Source organism: Vitis riparia, chromosome 10 (assembly GCF_004353265.1).
Source record: "Vitis riparia cultivar Riparia Gloire de Montpellier isolate 1030 chromosome 10, EGFV_Vit.rip_1.0, whole genome shotgun sequence".
NCBI lineage: Eukaryota > Viridiplantae > Streptophyta > Magnoliopsida > Vitales > Vitaceae > Vitis > Vitis riparia.
This window is the reverse complement of record NC_048440.1, coordinates 13,304,426-13,327,170: the sequence shown is the minus strand read 5'-3', so window position 1 is coordinate 13,327,170 and position 22,745 is coordinate 13,304,426. Positions and strand designations below refer to the sequence as shown.

General features: G+C 31.7%; 1 pseudogene; it reads left to right on the top strand.

Moving 5' to 3' along the window:
- Positions 1-22,745, top strand: part of LOC117923110 — a 41,173-nt pseudogene that overhangs the window by 11,385 nt on the left and 7,043 nt on the right.

The window sequence follows — 22,745 nt, the reverse complement described above, 5'->3', positions numbered from 1 at the left end:
AATGGCTAAAAGAGTTGGTTGGCTATCAATGTCTTACTCACCTTTGTGAAAATCCCCATTTTGATGAATCCATTTTCTAAACGGTGATTGGTATTTTTGAAGAAAAAAATGAAAAGAATTAATGTTTTTTACTCAAATTGTAGATGTCCTAATATTGTCCAGCCGATGAGCCCATGTGTTAGGCTATTTTATATTTGGGTATTCCCTAAGCCCAAATATAGATATATAAATAGCATTTAGTCTTTGGTATTATGAGAGAAAGGAGACTTGATTGAGAAAAAGAAAGAAAATTAAGGTTGTTTTTTGGGCACTATTCTGGGGCTTAAGGTGAAGTTTCATGTTCTTTCATAAACCTTTTAGGGAAGTCCCTATGGTATGTTTTCTCTCCGATTTCTTTTTGTTCATGTTTCCTAAGGTGATGGATTCCCGCCTCAAGCATTGAGATATTTATATAAGTTTTCAAGGTGAAAAAACATGTTCTTGATTATCATTCTTGATTCTTGTTAGGTTGTTATTATTGTTGAGGGTGGTTGTTATTGTTGAGTGGTGGTTATTATTATGGAGGAATCTTTTAACCTTGACAAGTGAATACTCTAGATCTCTCTCTTTATCTTTCCAACAAGTGGTATTAGAGCCTGGTTGTGGGAACCCTTATTCTTTAAAGGAACAGAGATAGAAGAAAACTCAACCTCCATAATAAAACTTAACAATTCAAATTGGGCTATGTGGAAGTCCATGATGGAAGATTTTCTCACCATCAAAGATTTGTTAGATATTCTTAAGGGTGAATAAGCTAGACCCAAAGAAATTTTTGATTTGGAATATAATAAGATGAACAAAAAGGCAATTGCCTATATTAGGCAATGGCTTGACACATCCTCACATCACCCTGTGGCAAATGAAACAAATTCCCATAATCTTTGGAAGAATTTGGAGTAAGTGTTTGAACAAAAAATTGTTGGGAAGAAAATTTTCTTGTTAAGAAAGTTAGTGAACATGAAGTTAAAGGAAGGAACACTAATGACAAATCACTTGAATGCTTTTCAGAGTATTGTTAATTAGTTGATTGCTATGAAAATGGTTATAGATGATGAGATGCAAGCATCTTTGTTGTTGTGTTCACTGCCAAACAGTTGGGAAACTTTTGTTGTGACCATTAGCAACTTTGTTTCAAATGGTGCATTGTCTATGGAGCTTATGAAGGGAAATTTGTTCAATGAAGAGACAAAAAGGAAGGCTTATGAACAGAAAATGCACAGACCCTCATCATCAAAAGTAGAGAAAGAAACAAGAATGGAGGATAGAAAGGTAATGACAAGTTTGAGAGAAGGTCCTAGTCCAGAGATAAAATCAAATGTTTTCATCATGGAAAAGAGGGGCATATGAAAAGGAATTGTTGAATTTGGAAAATGGAACAAAATAAGAAAAATTAGGAAAAAGGAGATGAAAAGAATATCATAGCCTCTGTATCCAACAATGATGAAGTTTTAATGCTCTCAAATGAGTGTTTACAAGGAGATGAGCAATGAGTTGAGTGGATTGTAGACACTATAGCCTCTTACCATGCTACTCTTCACTTGGAGTTGTTTTCTAATTATATAGTTGGAGACTTTAGCACAGTTAAGATGAAAAACTCTAGTTACTTCAAGATTGTAGGGATGAGTGATGTTTGCTTTGAAACCAACATGAGGTGCAAGATGACATAGAAAGATGTAAGACATGTTCCGGATTTACGCCTTAATCTGATGTTAGGTCTTATTTTGGACAAACAAGGTTATGAAAACCACTTTGGCAAAGGCAAATGGAAGCTTACTAAGAGCTCATTGGTTGTTGCAAAAAGAAAAGCATGCTACACTTTGTATAAGACCTAAAGGAAGTTTCTAATGATGAGTTATATGCTATAGAGGGTACTTCCTTAGAGTTGTGACATAAAAGGTTGGGGCATATGAGTGAGAAAGGATTGCAAGTTTTGACAAGGAAGTTCTTAATTCCCTTAGCTAAAAATGAATCTTTATCTTCTTGTGATCATTTTTTGGTTAGAAAACAACAGAGGTTTTTCTTTAGTAGCGATCTAAGAAGAAGTTAAAAAAGTTAGAGTTGGTACACTCTGATGTTTGTGGCCCTATGGATGTGGAAACTCTTGGAGGCAACAAGTACTTTGTCCTTTTTATTGATGATGCTACCAAGAAGGTATGGATTTATTTGGTTAGATCAAATGATCAAGTCTTTTAGTATTTTCTACAATTTCATGCCATGGTTGAGAGAGAGACTGGAAGAAAATTGAAGTGTCTCACGTCTGATAAATAAAGTGAGTACACCTCAAGGGAGTTTGAAACTTATTGCACTAAGAATGGTATAAAGCATGAGAAAACAATTCCTGGCACTCCACAACATAATGGTGTCGCTAAAAGGATGGATCGCACCATCATTGATAGGGTTAGATGTATACTGAAGATTACAAAGTTGTCTAAGGCGTTTTGGGGTGAAGCTGCTCAAATTGCACACTATTTGATAAACAGATCTCCATCAAGTCCATTGAACTTTGAGGTTTTAGGGAAGGCATGGATAGGAAAAAATGTTTCTTATTCCCACTTAAGAGCCTTTGGGTGAAAAACTGTTGTGCATGTTTCCAAAGAACAGAGATCCAAACTTGATGATAAGACAGTTCTACATGTCTTTGTCGTGTATGGTGGTGAAGTGTTTGGATTCAAATTGTGGGATCCAACTAAGAAGAAATTGGTGAGAAGTAGAGATGTGGTCTTCCAAGAGAATCAAACCTTAGGAGATTTTGACAAAACTAATCAATCTAAAGGTACAAGTGATGACTTCATTCCGTTGGTACCTATTCCTCTATCATTAAAGCAACCTAGAAATGAAGATGAGGAAATTAATGAGCTACCAAGAGATGATAGTGCTAGTGACATACCTGTATAGGAGCTAATTTATCATGATGAGTAGGAAGAGCAGTCATTTCATCAGGATGATTTGGTAACCCAGGCTAGGAGGTCTACTAGAGAGCATCGTCCCTCTACTAGATATCCCTTTTTTTAGTACATGTTAGTAATTGATGAGGGAGAGCCACAAAGTTTTCAAGAAGCTATGCAAGATGAGAGGGATTCCTTGTAGAAAAATGGAAACTATGAGTTGGTACAACTTCCTAAAGGAAGAAAATCATTGGAAAACAAATGGGTGTTCAAGTGGTTGAGGGATGTGGTTGAAGAAAATGCGGCTAAGTTGAAGAAGATTCACATAGAGAAGAATGCCTCAAACATGTTGACAAAGGTTGTTCCTAAGCAAAAGCTTTAGTTATGCATTGGAACAGTAGGTTTGAACTCCATGTGATGGAGTTATAGATTGATATTCCTCTCTCATGTGCTGGAGGGGGAAATTGTTGGGCTAAGTTTTTTCAACCCATGAGCCCATGTGTTAGGCTATTTTATATTTGGATATATATATATAACATTAGGTCTTTGGTATTATGAGAGAATGGAGATTTGATTGTCAAAAGGAAAAGAAATTAGGGTTGTTTTCTGGGCAATGTTTTGGGGCTTAAGGTGAAGTTACAGGTTCTTTCATCAACCTTTTAAGGAAGTCCCTATGGTATGTTTTCTCCTTAATTTCTTTTTGTTTATGTTTCCTAGGATGATGGATTCTCACCTTAAGCATTGAGATATTTATATAAGTTTTCAAGGTGAAGAAATCTAAGGACTTAATTATTATATCCCCATTTATTGAAGTGAAAGAAATTTTCTCCGTGGTTTTTTATCTCCATTTCGAGGGTTTTTCCATGTTATAGTTGGTGTCCTTCTTTTTGGTTGAATGTTCTTGATTATCATTCTTGATTCTTGTTGGGTTGTTATTAATGTTGATGGTGATTATTATTATTGAGTGGTGGTTAGTATTATGGATGAATCTTTTAACCTTGACAGGTGAATACTCTAGATAGAGCCCTTTATCTTCCCAATGCTAGAAGCCGTGTAAAAGTTGAAGATGCCACGAAGAGAAAATAAAGTGAAAATATGTTCAAATTTAATGACTACAAGAGTTGGTTGGCTATTAATGTCTTACTCACATTTGTGAAAATCCCCATTCTTATGACTCCATTTTCTATATGGTAATTGATATATTTTTGAGGGAAAAAAAAGAATGAAAAGAATTGATGTTTCTTACTCAAATTGCAGAAGCCTTGTAAGAGTTGAAGATTCCACGTAGAGAAAATAAAATGAAAAGATGTTCAATTTAATGACTAGAAGAGTTGGTTGGCTACTAATGTCTTACTCACATTTGTGAAAACCCTCATTTTGATGATTGCATTTCTAGATGACAATTGATATTTTTGAGGCAAAAAAAGAAAAAGAAAAAGAAAAAAAATTGATATTTCTTACTCAAATTGCAAAAGCCTTGTAAAAGTTGAAGATCCCACATAGAGAAAATAAAATGAAAAGATGTTCATGTTTAATGGCTAAAAGAGTTGGTTAGTTATTAATGTCTTACTCACCTATGTGAAAACCCTTATTTTGAGGACTTCATTTTCTAGATGGTGAGTGATATTTTTGAGGGAAAAAAAATTGATGTTTCTTACTTAAATTGCAAAAACCTTGTAAAAGTTGAAGATCAAGTTTAATCGCTAAAAGAGTTGGTTGGCTATCAATATCTTACTCCACCTTTGTGAAAACCCCCATTCTGATGACTCCATTTTCTAGATGGTAATTGATCTTTTTGAGGAAAAAAAAAAGAGTAGAAGAATCGATGTTTCTTACTCAAATTGCAAAAGCCTTGTAAAAGCCGAAAATCTCACATAGAGAAAAAGAAAGAAAAAGAAAAGTTGCTTAAGTTTAATGGCCAAAAGAGTTGGTTGGCTATCAATGTCAATGTTGTAACCCTCATTATGATTATTCCATTTTCTAGATTGTAACTGATATTTTTGAGGAAAAAGGGGAAAAAATTGATGTTTCTTACTTCAATTATAGAAGTCTTATAAAAGTTAAAGATCCCACATAGAGAAAATAAAATGAATAGATGTTCAAGTTTAATGGCTAAAAGAGTTGATTAGCTATCAATGTCTTACTCACCTTTGTAAAAACCCCCATTATGAGGACTTCATTTTAATGATTGACATTTTTGAGGAAAAAGAAAAAAAAAAAAAAAAAGGAAAACAATTGATGTTTCTTACTCAAATTGCATAAGTCTTGTAAAAGTTGAAGATCCTACCTAAAAAAAAAATGAAAAGATAATCAAGTTAAATGGCTAAAAGAGTTGGTTCGTTATCAATGTTTTACTTACCTTAATGAAAGCTCCCATTTTGATGACTCATTTGGTAAATCCTAGATTTCTGTGTTTTGTAAACTTCCATCACATGTTAACATTAAATATGGTTGTAACAATTAACTTTCAACAATTAATTTGTTTTACGGAAAAAAGTGACATGTGATTGCAAATTTGTTTTGCGGTTAAATGTCACAAATTTTGTTTTGTGGTAAAATTTTATTTTTGTTTTTTATTATTAAAAAATAATTGCTCATGAGTCATGAGCTTTTATGAATTTTTTTTAACCATAAAATACTATATTTTATTTATAGTAAAAACTCGTGTTTATTGGAGTGATAATAAATATAATTGTTATTTATATTATAATTAACTAAAATATAAGTTTAATGTTTTTAAAAGTTTTTGTTTTCAATTATCTAGAGGGAACATTGCCATCTCTCATGATTGTTGTGACTTTTTTTTTTCTTTTTTTGTCACTTAAAACAAGGTTTCTTAATAAGTAGGTTTTTTTATTTATTATTTAATAATTTAAGTTGATTTTAATTGATATTTATTCTCATTATTTATTAAACATTCATAGTTAAAATATTGTAAATAGTTAATATAACCACAAAATATTTACCATAAAAAATAAGTTATGGATGTGGAACTATATGGTTGTAAAATATATTATTATTAGATGTAGGCAAATAAAGTTAAAAATATTTAAAATTAAGAATAAGTTATTTATTTGGACTTAATATTTTAAGTTATGATATTAAATTATTTTATTAAATATATCTAATCCATTTAATAACTTAAATTAAGATATTAAATCATCCTAAGTTGATTTATCAAACACTAATGAGGCTGTATTTGTTTTTTTTTTTTTTTACTTAATTCTAGATAAAACTTAAAACTAAATAGTGCTTAATAATATTAAGCATCACATTGTTTGCTTCTTTTTTTTTTTAATATTTCATTTCTACTAAGTATTAAGAATTAAAGAAAAATTAATTAATTACTTTTACCATTTAAAAAAAATTAAATATTTTTTTTTCATTTGGTACAAAATTTAAGAAACAAGTAATAAATTATTAAAAATATATATATATTTGAAATCCGAAAGTAAGAATGCATTTGATAGTGATTGTAGGAAGTGTTTTTAGCTTTGTAACACTTGGAAATTTTTATCTTTGAAGTATTCAAAAAAACTAAAAACACTTCCTAAAATTATTACGAAACAAATTTTAAGAGTGTGTTTGACAGTGATTGTAGGAAGTGTTTTTAGTCTTTCTAATACTTGAAATTTTTTATTTTTCAAATATTAGAAATGTTAGAAACACTTCTCAAAATTACTTGCAAGCATACCCTAAGTTGGTGGAGGAAAAGAACTTGAAAAAAAAATGCATTTAAATTGAGTGGTGGATATCCTTCCAAATTAATCCCCTACACCAACAGTATTAATTAGAACCCACCACTGAAAATGACCCAAAAATAAAGTCATACAACCACCTTTCACTTTCACATATTACAAAAAGTCCCAAAAAATATGTATTTGATGAATAAAGGCACTAAATACAAAAAGGCAATCAATAAAGGAATGGGAAGTTTGTTGATGTTGCATTATTCTTGTTAGAAATTATAATTGACTTGAACAAAATCCACCAACTTTGCACAAATAGACGCTTCACAGAAGGGGAACATCTATAAGAGCAACATCTTTCCATTTCATCACCTCTAATCCCATCTTGGGCAGACTTTCTAATGGTAAAAGAGACACTAACAAGATAAGTATTGTCATTATTTGGATGATAGCCATGGAAAAATATTTCTTGACAAAGAAACTCAAATCCCAACAAAAATATGGCTATAACAGTTTTTTTTTTGTTTTTTTAAATAAAATAAATTTAGAGTGATTTGTCAATATTATTCGCTTTGGATTTGTTTAAGGAAAGTATCTTGACTTCTAGGGATGGCCTCATAATGGAAAATTAAGTTAAGAGTATTCATCATACAAAAAATGAAATCCAAAAAGCCCTAGTTGAATTTCTTGAAGTAGTAATTAAGTCAACTTAAGGATTAATGAACTATAACTATGTTTGGTTGTTAAAAAGTTTAAAATAAAAAATAAAATAAAAAAAAAGAAAAAGAAAAAGAAAAAGAGAGGAAAGGGAAAAGAAAGAAAAAAATAATTATAATTAATTTTTATTTGATTGTCGATTAAGAATTGAGGAGAAAATAATCTAAGAGAGTGCTTATTTTTTAAATTTATTAATAAGAGGGTATTTGTTTTTAACTTTTTATATAACTTATTACTTATTACTTATTTTTTATTTTTTAATATTTTTAACTGAATCACAAAAGACAAAATACTTAAAAGGTAACATTTTTAAATCCATTAAAAAATCTCAACCCTCATAATAAATCTTCTTGTCTTTATCATTTTCCTCATCTAACCACCGCCTTTTTCTCCTTTTCACCACTTTAACTTCAACAACTTTATTATCTTAAAATTTTTAGAAACATGTTAAATTATTTTTTTTGTTGAGATAAGAATTAATTTAAAAATTATTTTTCTCAATACATTAAGATGTTGATTTCTAGCATATAAAAAAAAAATAACTTAACACTGAATAAAAATAAAATATTAAAAAAACAAACAACTTAATTAAGAACTTTTTAATCTTATATTAAATTAAGTTCTATTAAATATTAAATTAAAAAAATAAATACTGTCTAATTATCATTTTTAATATACTTTATATTTTTTATTTTTAAAATTAAAAAAATAATAATAATTTTTATATAAAATATAAAAACTCCTTAATCATTTTAAAAACTGTTTAAAAAATTAAAATATTAAAAAAATTTAGAGTTAGAATATTCAAGGAAGGATCCTCGATTTTGTTTCACTACAGCAAGTAAAAATCACATAACCCGTTTTACAAAGGTAAAATTCCAAAAACTTGTTTTTTATAGGAACGTTTTTAATATTGAAAACATTGTCACATGCCCTCCAAGGTCCATTTAACCTGACTTTCAGCTTTGCAAAATACAGAGTTGTACCGCAGACAATGGCCAGGATGGGTCAAGAATTGCCGCCTCCTTTTAACCCTAGGCTCACAACCCAAGACTTTGATGCACGCCGAGACCGACCCTAGCTTACCTCTCCTCTCAATTCAATTTTTTTATTTTTTATTTTGGATTCTATTATAAATATTTTATAATTCCAATAAAATTTCTATTGGAACAGCTTTTTTTTTTTTTTATAACATGCAGGCTTCCTTTTTTTTTTTTTTTTTTTTTTAACCTGGAAAAATCAGTTTTATCCCATCTCCTTCCGTATTTCTTCTGCTTCTGCAATTGTCTGCATGTCTTCTCTGTAAAATTGGAGTTGGTCTTGTTTTAAACTACGGGAAACAATGATCTCGATATTTCTATACTTGATAGTATGTGGTTAATGGATAATAATGTTACTGCATGAGCTGAAGTGATGAGGATGTTTATATATATAAACAAATATGCAGTATGTGGAAGCTCAAAATTGCAGAAGGGCATGGTCTATGGCTGTACAGCCTCAACAACTTTGTTGGCAGGCAGATCTGGGAATTCGACCCTGAAGCTGGGACCCCAGAAGAGCGAGAAGAGGTCAGGAAAGTCCAGGAAAATTTCACAAAGAATCGGTTTCGCTACAAACCTAATGGGAATCTCCTAATGAGGATGCAGCTATACGCTCTTTTATTCATGATGATATCTTTGGATCAAAAATTTTCCTCTACTATCTTCCAGCATGGAATTTTGCTTCTGAGGTTGATGAAGTGATCACAATAAAATTTAATATTAATTAAAGGGCTTTCATAGAAATTTATACATACATACATACGTGTATATATATAACTAATAACTAAGTCATCTTACCCACACTTTTTTGCAACTAACAACTAAGCTTCTCCTCATATTGGAAATTTGATGATCAGGATATATAATTTAGTTACCCAAAAGCAAATATTTATATTTCTTTATATATATATAAAAAAAAAAAGGCAAAAACCTTTGTCATCTTTGCCACCTTGAAAATTTAGTCATTGTAAAATGCTATTTTTTTTTTTAATATTTAATACAACTAATCACCTTTTAGTAATTATAATTTTACTTACCGGGAATGTATATAATAAAAAATGTGATAAAAGTGATGGTGTATGTAGTATCTTCCATTAGTTAATTTTAAAAAATGGTAAAACATTAGGTCCAGTGTAGTAACTATTTTTGAAAACAATTATGAGGGACAATTTTCCCTTTTTAAAAACTCTTTTATAATGTTTTGTAGTATAAAAATTTGTTTGGTAACTTGAAATATTTTTAACCTATTTTTAATATTTTTAAATATGTTTTAAAAATAATTTTATATTTATTAATTTATTTTTAATCATTTTACATATTTATATAATTAATTTTTAAAATAACTCTTACAAAACAAGTGAAAACATTTGAAAAAAACCTACAAGATGTTATCTTACAATACTATGTTTTTTGTTCTTAAGAACAAAAAATTGAAAACAGTTTTCTATTTACCAAACGTTTTTTTTCTTATTTTTTATTTTTTGTTATAGTAAAGAGAAAACTATTATTAAAAACAATTCTGTGAAACAATTTTTTAAAATAGTTTTTTTTTTAAAATTGTTCTTTAATGTTTTATAGAATAAAAGTTTATTTAAAAACCTAAAATATTTGTAACTTGTTTTAATATTTTTTAAAAATAATTTTTATATTTATTGTTTTATTTTTAATTATTCTACATGCTTGTATAATTATTTTTTAAAATAGTCCTTAGATAACAAGTGAAAATAGTATAAAACAAGTAAAATATGTTATTTGAAAGTAGAAAATAAAAAATAGATATGTTCTTGATTTTTTGTTCTAAAAAATGGAAAACGGTTTTCTTGGGTACCTAGAATCTTGTGCTGTATTTTCTTGGTTTTTTATTTTATTTAATTAATTATTTATTTATTTTTTAACTTGCTTGAATTGAAAATGATACAAAAAAAAAAAAAAATGTTTGCATTTGTTACAAATAAATTACTTTTGAAAAATCATTTTCATTTCACAAGTTTGAATTCTGACAACATAATCCCTTCGTTCCAATGTCCAATTTAAAAATCACAGCTTATCAAGGAAAACCAAATAGATTTGAGCATACCACTAGTGAGGCTGGGAGAAAAGGAAGAAGTAGCATATGAAGCAGTGACAACTGTAGTGAGGAAAGCTGTGAGACTGAATAGAGCCATCCAGGCCAAGGATGGTCACTGGCCTGCTGAGAACGCTGGTCCTTTGTTTTTCACACCTCCTTTGGTATGTTTTCTAAGTACCCATTTTTTTAAGAGAAAAAAAATGATTATTGAATTTAATTTCTGAATTAACTAACTCTTAAAGTGTTATTCCAAATTGATATGCAGATCATGGTGCTATACTTTATTGGAACCCTGAATATAGCCCTAACACCAGAACACAAATTGGAGCTTCTTCGCTACATTACTAACCATCAAGTACTAATCAAACTCCTCTCATCATCTTTAATTGGCTCACAATATGTTCATCTCCTATTTGGAATAGTAATGGAATGTGTTGGATAATTAGAATGAAGATGGTGGGTGGGGATTCCATACCGAGGCGCACATCACAATGCTTGGAACAACCCTTAGCTACATCTCCATGCGTATACTAGGAGTAGGACCTGATGACAAGGCTGTGGCAGCAGGAAGGAAATGGATTCTCGATTGCGGTGGTGCAACCTATTCACAATCTTGGGGGAAGTGTTTTCTCTCGGTGAGTTCATAAGTTGGTGATCTTCTGTTGGTTTGGAAGAAAGATTTTCCATTGCTATTGGCTTAATTAGTTTTTGTTTGTTTTAAGGTGTTAGGACTATATGAGTGGTCTGGTTGCAACCCTTTGCCACCAGAGTTCTGGCTTTTCCTTTCATTTTTGCCCATGCATCCAGGTAAGCAATATGCAGTACCTGTAGATTTAGTATTTTGATCTCAATTAGACTTCATGGTTTTATTTTATGAACTTGTTTTCTATGGTAATGTTTGTGTTGCAGATAAAATGTGGTGCCACTGTCGAACAATTTACATGCCTATGTCGTATTTATATGACACAAGATTTCAGGCACCCATTACTGATCTGGTTCTACAATTGAGGGAAGAAATGCACAGTGAACCATACCATGAAATCCATTGGGCTAAAGCGCGGCTTTTATGTGCAAAGGTTGGTTGATTGTAGAGAAAGTGGTTAGAGCTAGTTTTGGTTTTATAATGAGACTCTGTATATTTTTAGTGCAATTTTTTTGTGAAATGGGGCATGCTAAATCCATCCCCACCCCCATTAACGTTGTGCTAAAATATTGAACGGATGCAGGAGGATTACTACTACCCCCATTCCCTCATACAAGATGTGCTTTGGGGTGGGCTTTATCACTTTGGTGAGCCGATTCTGAGACATTGGCCCGTCTTCAAAACTAGAGAGAGGGCTGTAAAGAAAGCAATTGATATCATTCACTGGGAAGATGAGAATAGTAGATATATAACTCAAGGGTGTGTGGAGAAGGTGAGTGAGAGTGTGAGAGGAGAGAAGGAATAGATTAGAAGAAATGCTGGAATGCATTGGGGTCAAGTAATTGAAGGTTTAGACATTGTTCTTATATTGGGGCAACATCAATTTCTGCAGGCTTTCCACATGATAGTTGTTTGGGCAGAGAATCCAGACTCAAATTCAGATGCTTTCAAGCATCACCTTGCCCGAATTCCCGACTACTTATGGATGGTAGAGGATGGAATGAAAGTGCAGGTTTGTTACAACACCCAACCATTTTGGCTCTACTCAATTATCATCTCTAAATTCACCATCCGTAATGCTGACTTCTTGTTATAACTGCAGAGTTTTGGGAGTCAGCTATGGGACACTTCTCTTTGCATTCAAGCCATCCTGGAAAGTGGTATGGTTGAAGAATACGGGACTACTCTCAAGAAAGGTCACGACTACGTTAAATTATCACAGGTTTCTTACCTATTCACTCCCAAAAGCTCTACCACTACCATGCTCTGTATCTCCATTAAGCTTACAACCATTATCATACCAAATTTAAATTGCAGTGTTAAGAAAATCCATCAGGTGACTATCGGAGTAGGTATCGTCACTTTTCAAAAGGAGCCTGGACTTTCTCTGATCGTGATAATGGTTGGCAAGTCTCTGACTGCACATCGGAAGCGTTGAGGGTAGGATATATAGCTTTATTCCGATCATATATTGCAGTAATTAATACAGAAGTTCCTCATGCATATCTTTTTTTTTTCCCCACAGGTCTTGCTGTTATTATCACAATTTCCAGAAGAACTTGTCGGGGAAAAGGCCGAACCTCAGTGCTTATTTGATGCCGTCAATTTCCTCTTCTCCTTGCAAGTATGTACACATATTTTGCTTCACTTGTGACACTCAAAATTACTGCCAGATTAATATTCATATTTTGTAAATTCACAGTCTCAAACCATGGCCCCCTTTTTTTGTAATTTTCCAATGGGCAAAAGTGGTGGTGTGGCTGTTTGGGAGCCAGAAGGAGCTGAAGAATGCTAGGAGGTAATTTCTTTCAATCACAAATAGATGTAGTTGTTACCAAAGTTTTGAGGCCTCAGCGAATGTAGTTGAGTCTACGACTAACAGATTCTTGGTTTTGATTCATTTTCTTTTATTTCTCAGAGGTTGAATCCTTCAGAACTTTTTGCCAACATAGTCACCGAGCATGAGTAAGTTGTTATTCATCTAATTCATTTCCATTTCTGTGTTCGTGTCCATGTCCATTTCCATGTCCTCTTTCACATCATATACACTCATTAATGTTACCTATTTGGCGGTTTAGGTATGTGGAATGCACATCATCAGTTATCCAGACTCTCTTGTTGTTCAAGAAATTGTATCCTAATCATAGAAGGAAAGAAGTAGACAACTTCATTGAAAAGGCAACCGGTTATGTTGAGAATGTACAGAGGCCCGATGGATCTTGGTATGCATCTCTTTCGTTTTTGGCTACTTAGTTGAGATGGAAATGGATGATGGTTTTGAGTTTGAAGTAAAAATTCTCATGTGAAAATATATTGGCAGGTATGGTGGCTCGGGAGTTTGCTTCACCTATGCTGCATGGTTTGCATCATCAGGGTTAGCTGCTATTGGGAAAACATACTCAAATAGCCAAACCGTTGGTAAAGGTGCCAAACGGTAATTCTCACTAAGATCTTGGTTGGTTATAAGTTATTAATCGATCAAAACTGTTTTCATAGACATTATTTCCTTCTTTGTATTTGGATGCATCTTAACCTTGAAATAATGATGACATGAAATCACTGGAGTCTACATGAATAACTGTATGCTACACTATGCGAGCTATAGAAACATTTTCCCAAAATGGGCTCTTGGAATGTACCGTAGACGTGTTCTAAAGCCTCTCCAGAAGCTCTAAGCACTAAGCTCAGTTAGAAAGTTTTCCTCCACATGCTCTCTTGTTTTTCTTTCTTTAAACCAAAATAAGGTGTTTTGTCATATGTGAATGTGCTCATCTTAAATGTATAAGTCTATGCAAGCTCAATAGTAATATAAAAATGGAAGTCTTCAACATCTTCTGTCATTTAACAACTTTCATCCTCATGTATTGACGAAGTTACCATGGAAGACACTTCTTTTGAGAACAAGATGCAATCTACACTTCAAGCGTAACACCCCAAATTAATTTTTGGGGTAAAATAGTAATTTAGAATAAATAAAACTGTGCCTTTGGAGTAGTAGACAACGACGGAGTTAGCGCCACCACCAAGTGAATTGTAGAAGGATTTCATGAAGGCTTTCACCAACCCAACATCGCAAATGGCTCCTAAACACTGAGCCACCATATAGGCCAAAGCCCAGATAAGAGACACCTTCCTGGCCAAGAACAACCCAAATGTCACAGCAGGGTTGATGTGCCCACCAGGGATTCTGGCAGTGCAGTGGACGAGAATGAAGATTATCCCACCAAAGACCCATGTAATTTGTCTGCTTATCATCATCAATGGTTAGAGACGCTTGTTGACTACTAACGCCATCCTTCTTCAACTATTCTGTAAGCTTTGAATTCAATTTTTGATCCACCTATAGCAACCAGTTGATAGTAAGAAAATATGTTGTTACCCATTTTGGAACTTGAGGTTTCTCGCTTTAGGCGAACCAGCGAAAGACAGATCAACCTTGAAGTGCGTCACTTCCTTCTTGAATTTAATTCAGTTTTGCAAGGGGTAGTTCAACTACTCTTTTCCTATGTGTCTTCCCCTTTTGTTTCGAAAACAATCCAGAATGATGTGACCACCATGTAATCACGTGTCATCTTGACCAGTAGCTTCTACATGTAGGATTTGAATATCAGTAATGCCAATCAATATTCTTTCATTCGGTATGACCCTTATCTAGAGTTGCCTTCTTGAACCATTTGCTTTATATTCTGAGAACTGGAGTCCTTAGCCATGAAATTCGAGCTTGCCAGAAAGAGAACCACTCTGTCTAGCCAACAACGATGAAATAGACTGAGTTTTACCCACTTTCTCTAACGCATCTGATAACAAAAGAACAAAGATGCACAAATCAAGATAGGACATATGGGTGTATGAGCCAGAGACGACTCATTCGAGACGCGCAAAATCAAGAACAAAACCCCAAAAAGAAATAAGAGGAAAATAACAAAAAGAACTGATCATATCCTGTTTTCTCAATGGGGGGGCAGGGCTCGATAGGAATGTGATGAACCCAAAGAAAGGGTTTATAACGTAAACAATTAATCTCAAAACATCACACAATAGAGATGAATCCAGATTTACACATATATCCAAACAAAGCCATGTAAACAATAAATGAGACCATGCCACAAGTAATCCATACACAAACCATAATAAGAGTAAAAAACAAACTTTAGCATTAGTACACAAATTTTGGAAGATTGAAAAGTGACGTATGGAGAACCACAATGATCATACCAAAGCAACCTCATAGACAATGCAAAATAATCACATGAAAAAGAGATAAGAGTAGTATGATGATCAGTAATGATCAATGAACCCAAAACAACCTTACCTGGTAATTCTCTCCTCAAGTAAAGGTTTGTTTAGCTTCCTACGCTTGATTCCCTAGTTTCTTCAAACATAGCCAAAGTCTCCCACTTGCTCCTCCCAACTCTCTTTTTAATCGCCCCCTATCTTACTTCCTTGAGCTTGTTTTCTTCCCCTCCAAGCCTCCACCTTCTTTACTGCTCCTTGCTCAGAGATGTCTCCATCCTAACCACCACCATGCCGACGTAGTAGTGTCTTTGGCCATGCGTTCCATGGAGCCCGCTCACCTGTGGAAGTCGTCCCCCACTCTCCTCTATAGAGATGGTGTTTCACCATTTTGCCCTAAAAAGAACCAAGCTTCCCGGGTGGCAAGAAAGTGGTGACAAAAATCCCATAAAATGTATTCAATAAAAGTAATTAAAAAAAAATGTCCCTTGGTCCAAAAGAAGGGTCTACAAATATGCCACTCTTCGATAGAATTCACCAGCATAAGGAATATAAACACTATAGTGAAAAGAAAGTGTGAATAGTGAGTGGAATGAAGTGAACTCTACCGAAGAAAAAAGAAAGACCCCTAAAGGCACACAAGTAGAACACAAACTCGTTCAAACAAACAAAGGAACAAAAGAGGCTCTAAAATTCTAAGAAAATGGTAGCTCTCAGAGTTCCTCTAAAGTTGTGCTATGGATTCAGACTTCCTCTAAGATGTCTCCAAATGTGACTCGTAAATCTATGTCAAAGTTGAGTAGCATTCGAACCATCTAGGAGCATAGGGATGAGCATAAAGGGAAAAACCATACGTGTACCATATGAGGACACATGGCGTAGAGTATCCAACAATATAATCAAGACACATGCTATGGGCTCAAAGAGTTATATCACACACAATGGAAAAGGACAAACCCTGGAAAATCACAACTCTGAACACCTGAAATGTGGCTCTGAATGCCAAGACTGAGAAGAACGATTTTGAACAACTAAACTATGACTCTAAATGCCTATGGGAAGAATGGCTCTGAAGGCTTGTGGCTCTAAATGCCTATGAAAGAAATAACTCTGAATGTCTATGAAAATGGTGGCTCTAAACACCTAAAAATATGGCTTTGAAAGCCTATCTGAGATGGTGGTTTTGAACGCCTATGGGGAGAATGACTCTAAAGGCCTATGAAGGGAAATGGCTTTAAAGGCATATGACTGTGGCTATGAATGCCTAAATTGAAAAAAAATGGCTTTGAATGCCTAAAATTGAAAAAGGGTCGCTTTGAATGCCTAAAACTGTGGCTATGAACGTCTGAACTGAAAGAGGTGGCTCTAAATGCCTAAAACTATGACTCTGAATGCCTAAATTATGAAAGTGGGTGGCTCTGGATGCCTAACTGAGGATGGTGGTTCTGAACACCTAAACTGGAGAAGAGAGTGGCTATGAACACGTAAAACTGTGGCTTTGAATGCCTAATCGAGGAAGGTGGCTCTGAACACCTAAACTAAAGAATGTGGCTCTAAGCGCCTATGAGGGTAATGGTTCTAAAGACCTAAACTAAAAGTGGGTGGTTGGGAATGCTAATGTGAGAGCGATGATGGCTCTAAATGCCTATGAAATGAAATGGCTCTAAAGGCCTATGACTTGGAATGCCTATGAAGGAAAGTGGCTCTGAACGCCTAATAGTTCTGAACACTTAGTGGATTTGAATGCCTAGTGGGTATGAACGCCTAGTGGCTCTGAACGCCTAAACTGAAGAAGATGACTTTGAATGTCGAACTAAAAGAAAATGACAACTCTAAATGTTAGGAATGTAGCTCTGAATGCCATAACTGTGAACAACAGCTCTGAACATCAAGAATACAACTTTGAACGCCATAATTGTGGATAAATGGTGGCTCTAAACACTATAACTATGAAGAGATGGTGGCTCTGAATGCCAAGCTGCGAGGAAAAACTGAGGGGAATATATACCCCAATGTGTCGTGTCTCCATTACTCTCAATCCACTAAAAGGGTCTAAAAGAGACTCCATGAGTCTCAAAAGATACTTCGCTAACGAGTCGAAATGGTCAAATCAACTATAAAAAAAAAAGTTTTCACAACCCATCTGACAAAATCATGAGGCCTGACAAAACGTCATGATAATCTGGATGCCTCTAACTCGAGATACCCTGCTGGAGGAATCTATTGTCTCCTCAAAGGAACAATCCACTAGTAGGTCTCAAACAAAATAGTTCACTGGAGCAACTATCATCGCCTCAACATAATCATCTACTGAGGAGTCATAGGTACTAGAACGGTTAAAGCTCAAAAGTCATGCTCTCCTGAAGGCTTGTCTCGACAAAATCATCGAAATTGTGACCAGCAAAATCAGTTTTTGAATATAACATGCAAACTTCTTCGTTTTAAAAAAATATATATATATTTTAACCTTGATAGGTGAATACTCTAGATCTCTTCCTTTATCTTCCCAATGGTAGAAGCCTTGTAAAAGTTGAAGATTCCACGAAGAGAAAATAAAATGAAAAGATGTTCAAATTTAATGACTACAAGAGTTGGTTAGCTATTAATGTCTTACTCACATTTGTGAAAATCCCCATTCTAATGACTCCATTTTCTATATGGTAATTGATATTTTTGAGGGGAAAAAAGAAGAAGAAAATAATTGATATTTCTTACTCAAATTGCGGAAGCCTTGTAAAAGTTGAAGATTCCACACAGAGAAAATAAAATGAAAAGATGTTCAAGTTTAATGACTAGAAGAGTTAGTTAGCTATTAATGTCTTACTCATATTTGTGAAAACCCCCATTCTGATGACTCCATTTCTAGATGACAATTGATATTTTTGAGGAAAAAAAAAGAGAATTGACATTTCTTACTCAAATTGCAAAAGCCTTGTAAAAGTTGAAGATCCCACATAGAGAAAATAAAATGAAAAGATGTTCAAGTTTAATGGCTAAAAGAGTTGGTTAGCTATTAATGTCTTACTCACCTTTGTGAAAACCCCTATTCTGAGGACTTCATTTTCTAGATGGTGATTGACTTTTTTTAGGGAAAAAATTGATGTTTCTTACTCAAATTGCAAAAGCCTCGTAAAAGTTGAAGGTTAAGTTTAATCGCTAAAAGAGTTGGTTGTTGGCTATCAATATCTTACTCACCTTTGTGAAAACCCCCATTCTGATGACTCCATTTTCTAGATGGTAATTGATCTTTTTGAGGAAAAAAAAAAAAGTAAAAGAATTGATGTTTACTCAAATTGCAGAAGCCTTGTAAAAGCTGAAATTTTCACATAGAGAAAAAAAAAATGAAAAGTTGTTTAAGCTTAATGGATAAAAGTGTTGGTTGGCTATCAATGTCAATGTCTTAACCTTCATTATGATTATTGAGGAAAAAAGGGAAAAAAAATTGATGTTTCTTACTTCAATTGTAGAAGCCTTGTAAAAACTGAAGATCCCACATATAGAAAATAAAATGAAAGGATGTTCAAGTTTAATGGCTAAAAGAGTTGGTTAATTAGCTATTAATGTCTTACTCACCTTTGTGAAAAACCCCATTATGAGGACTTCATTTTCTAGATAATAATTGATATTTTTGAGGGGAAAAAAATTGATGTTTCTTACTCAAATTGAGTCTTGTAAAAGTTGAAGATCCCACTTAAAGAATATAAAATGAAAAGATGATCAAGTTTAATGGCTGAAAGAGTTGGTTGGCTATCAATGTATTACTCACTTCAATGAAAACCCCCTTTCTGATGACTCATTTGTTAGACCCTAGATTTTTGTGTTTTGTAAACTTCCATCACATGTTACCATTAAATATAGTTGTAACAATTAACTTTCAGCAATTAATTTGTTTTACGGCAAAAAATGACATGTGATCGCAAATTTGTTTTGCGGTTAAATGTCACAAATTTTGTTTTGTGGTAAAATTTTATTTTTGTCTTTTATGTTTAAAAATAATTGCTCATGAGTCATGAGCTATCATGATTTTTTTTACCATAAAATACTATATTTTATTTATAAATTTATTTATTGTAAAAACTCGTGTTTATTGGAGTGATAATAAATATAATTGTTATTTATATTATAATTAAATAAGATATAAATTTAATATTTTTTAAAGTTTTTGTTTTCAAATATCTAGCGGGAACATTGTCGTCTCTCATGATTGTTGTGACTTTTTTTTTTCTTTTTATATCACTTATAATAAGGTTTCTTAATAACTAGTTTTTTTATTTATTATTTAATAATTTAAGTTGATTTTAATTGATATTTATTCTCATTATTTATTAAACATTCATAGTTAAAATATTGTAAATAGTTAATATAACCACAAAATATTTACTATGAAAAATAAGTTATGGATGTGGAACTATATGGTTGTAAGATATATTATTATTAGATGTAGGCAAATAAAGTAAAAATGATTTAAAATTAAGAATAAGTTATTTATTCGGAGTTAATATTTTAAGTTATGATATTAAATTATTTTATTAAATATATCTAATCTATTTAATAACTTAAATTAAGATATTAAATCACCCTAAGTTGATTTATCAAACACTAATGGGGCGGTATTTGTTTTTTTTACTTAATTCTATATAGAACTTAAAGCTAAGTTGTGCTTAATAATATTAAGTCTTACATCGTTTGTTTTCTTAATATTTCATTTCTACTCAGTATTAAGAATTAAAGAAAAACTAACTGATTAATTTTACCATAAAAAAATTAAATTTTTTAAATTTTTTTTCTTTCAGTACAAAATTTAAGAAACAAGTAATAAATTGCTAAATAAATAAATAAATAATTTAAAATCCGAAAGTAAGATTGCATTTAATAGTGATTTTACGAAGTATTTTTAGCTTTTATAACACTTGGAAATTTTTATCTTTCAAATAATAAAAAAACTTAAAATATTTTCTAAAATTACTATTAAACACACTCTAAGTTGCTTGGAGGAAAACAACTTTAACAAAAAAATCTATGGCATTGATCCTTCCAAATTAATCCCCTACACCAACAATATTAATTAGAACCCACCACTGAAATTGACCCAAAAATAAAGTCATACAACCTCCTTTCACTTTCACATATTACAAAAAAGACCGAAAAAAAATGTATTTGATGAATAAAGGCAATAAATACAAAGAGGCAATCAATAAAGGTATAGAAATTTTGTTGATGTTGCATTATTCTCATTAGAAATTATAATTGACTTGAATAAAAGGTTGACTGGGCAGAAGGGGAACATCTATGAGGGCAACATCTTTCCATTCCATCACCTGCAACCTCATCCTAAGCAGACTTTCTAATGGTAAAGAGACTAACAACATAAGTTTTTTCATTATTTGGGTGATAGCCATGGAAAAGTATTTCTTGACAAAGAAACTCAAATCCTAACAAAAAATATGGTTACAAAAATCATTTGGGTGATAGTCATTCACCAATATTATTTGCTTTGAATTTATTTAAGGAAAGTATCTTGACTTCTTAGGATGGCCTCACAATGGAAAATTAAGTTAAGAGTATTCATCATACAAAAAATAAAATTAAAAAAGCCCTAGTAATTAAGTCCACTTAAGAATTAAGAAACTATAACTATGTTTGGTTGTTAAAAATTTTGAAATAAAAAAAATGAAAATGAAAAAGAGTGGGAAGGGAAAAGTAAGAAAAAAATTATAATTGTTTTTTATTTGATTATCTATTAAGAATTGAGGAAAAAATAACCTAAGAGGGTTTTTTTTTTTATTACAAAAAAATAATTTGCTTTCAAATTTTAAATATTTGTTTTTAATTTTTTATTTAACTTATTACTTATTTTTAAATATTCTATATAGAAAAAATAGCATTTTTAAATTCATTTAAAAATCTCAACCCCAACCCTTGTATCATAATAAATCTTCCTGTCTGTCATTTTCATCTTCTCCTTCATGTACCACCACCTTTTTCTCTTCTTTCACAATTTCAACTTCATTAACTTTCACACCAACAACATTAATTAGACACTTCACATCAGAAGGGGAACATCTATAAGGGCAACATCTTTCCATTCCATCACCTCTAATCTCATCTTAAGCAGACTTTCTAATGGTAAAAGAGACACTAACAAGATAAGTTTTGTCATTATTTGGGTGATAGCCATGGAAAAATATTTCTTTACAAAGAAATTCAAATCCCAACAAAAATATGGTTATAACAGTTTTTTCTTTAAAAAATAAAAAATAAAAACAATGTAGAGTGATTTGTCAATATTATTTGTTTTGAATTTGTTTAAGGAAAGTATCTTGACTTCTAGGATGGCCTCATAGTGGAAAATTAAGTTAAGAGTATTGATCATACAAAAAATGAAATTGAAAAAGCCCTAGTTGAATTTTTTGAAGTAGTAATTAAGTCCACTTAAGGATTAATGAACTATAACTATGTTTGGTTGTTAAGAAGTTTAAAATAAAAAAAATAAAAAATAAAAAGAAAAAGAAAAAGAGGGGAAGGGGAAAAGAAAGAAAAAAATTATAATTTTTTTTTATTCGATTGTCCATTATGAATTGAGGAGAAAATAATCTAAAAGTGTGTTTATTTTTTAAAACTTATTAGTAAGAGGGTATTTGTTTTTAACTTTTTATTTAACTTATTACTTATTTTTAAATATTTTAAACTGAATCACAAAAGACAAAATACTTCATTTTTTCTAAAAAAGTAACATTTTTAAATCCATTAAAAAATCTCAACCCTCAATTCTTGTTATCATAATAAATCTTCATTTTTATCATTTTTCTCTTCTATCAACATCTTTATAGACCACCATCTTTTTCTCTTTTTTCACCACTTTAACTTCAACAACTTTTAAAATAATTTTTATTATCTTAAAATTTTTAGAAATATGTTAAATTATTATTTTTTTTTTTGTGAGATAAGAATTAATTAAAAATTATTTTTCTTAATACATTAAGATGTTGATTTCTAGTATATAAAAAACAAACAACTTAACCCTTAATAAAAATAAAATATTAAAAAAACAAACAACTTAATGCTTTATAGTATTAAGAACTATTTAATCTTAAAAATTATGTTCTATTAAATATTAAGTTGAAAAACAAATAATTATAATTTTTAATATAGTTTATATTTTTTATTTTTTATTTTTAAATTAAAAAATAATAATAATTTTTATATAAAATATAACAACTCTTTAATAATTTAAAAAACTCACCTCAAAAAGACCCATCAAATGAATAATTAATCCGGCTAGCTGAGCCTTCCAAGGTTGAATAATTTGGCATTTAACTGGTCCAAAATTGGAGCCTGCCTCCCTAATTCCACCCACATTACTCATTTTTACTCGATTGATAATGACTTGAAAGTACTCTTTTTATTGTCCATACTATTATATATTTCTAT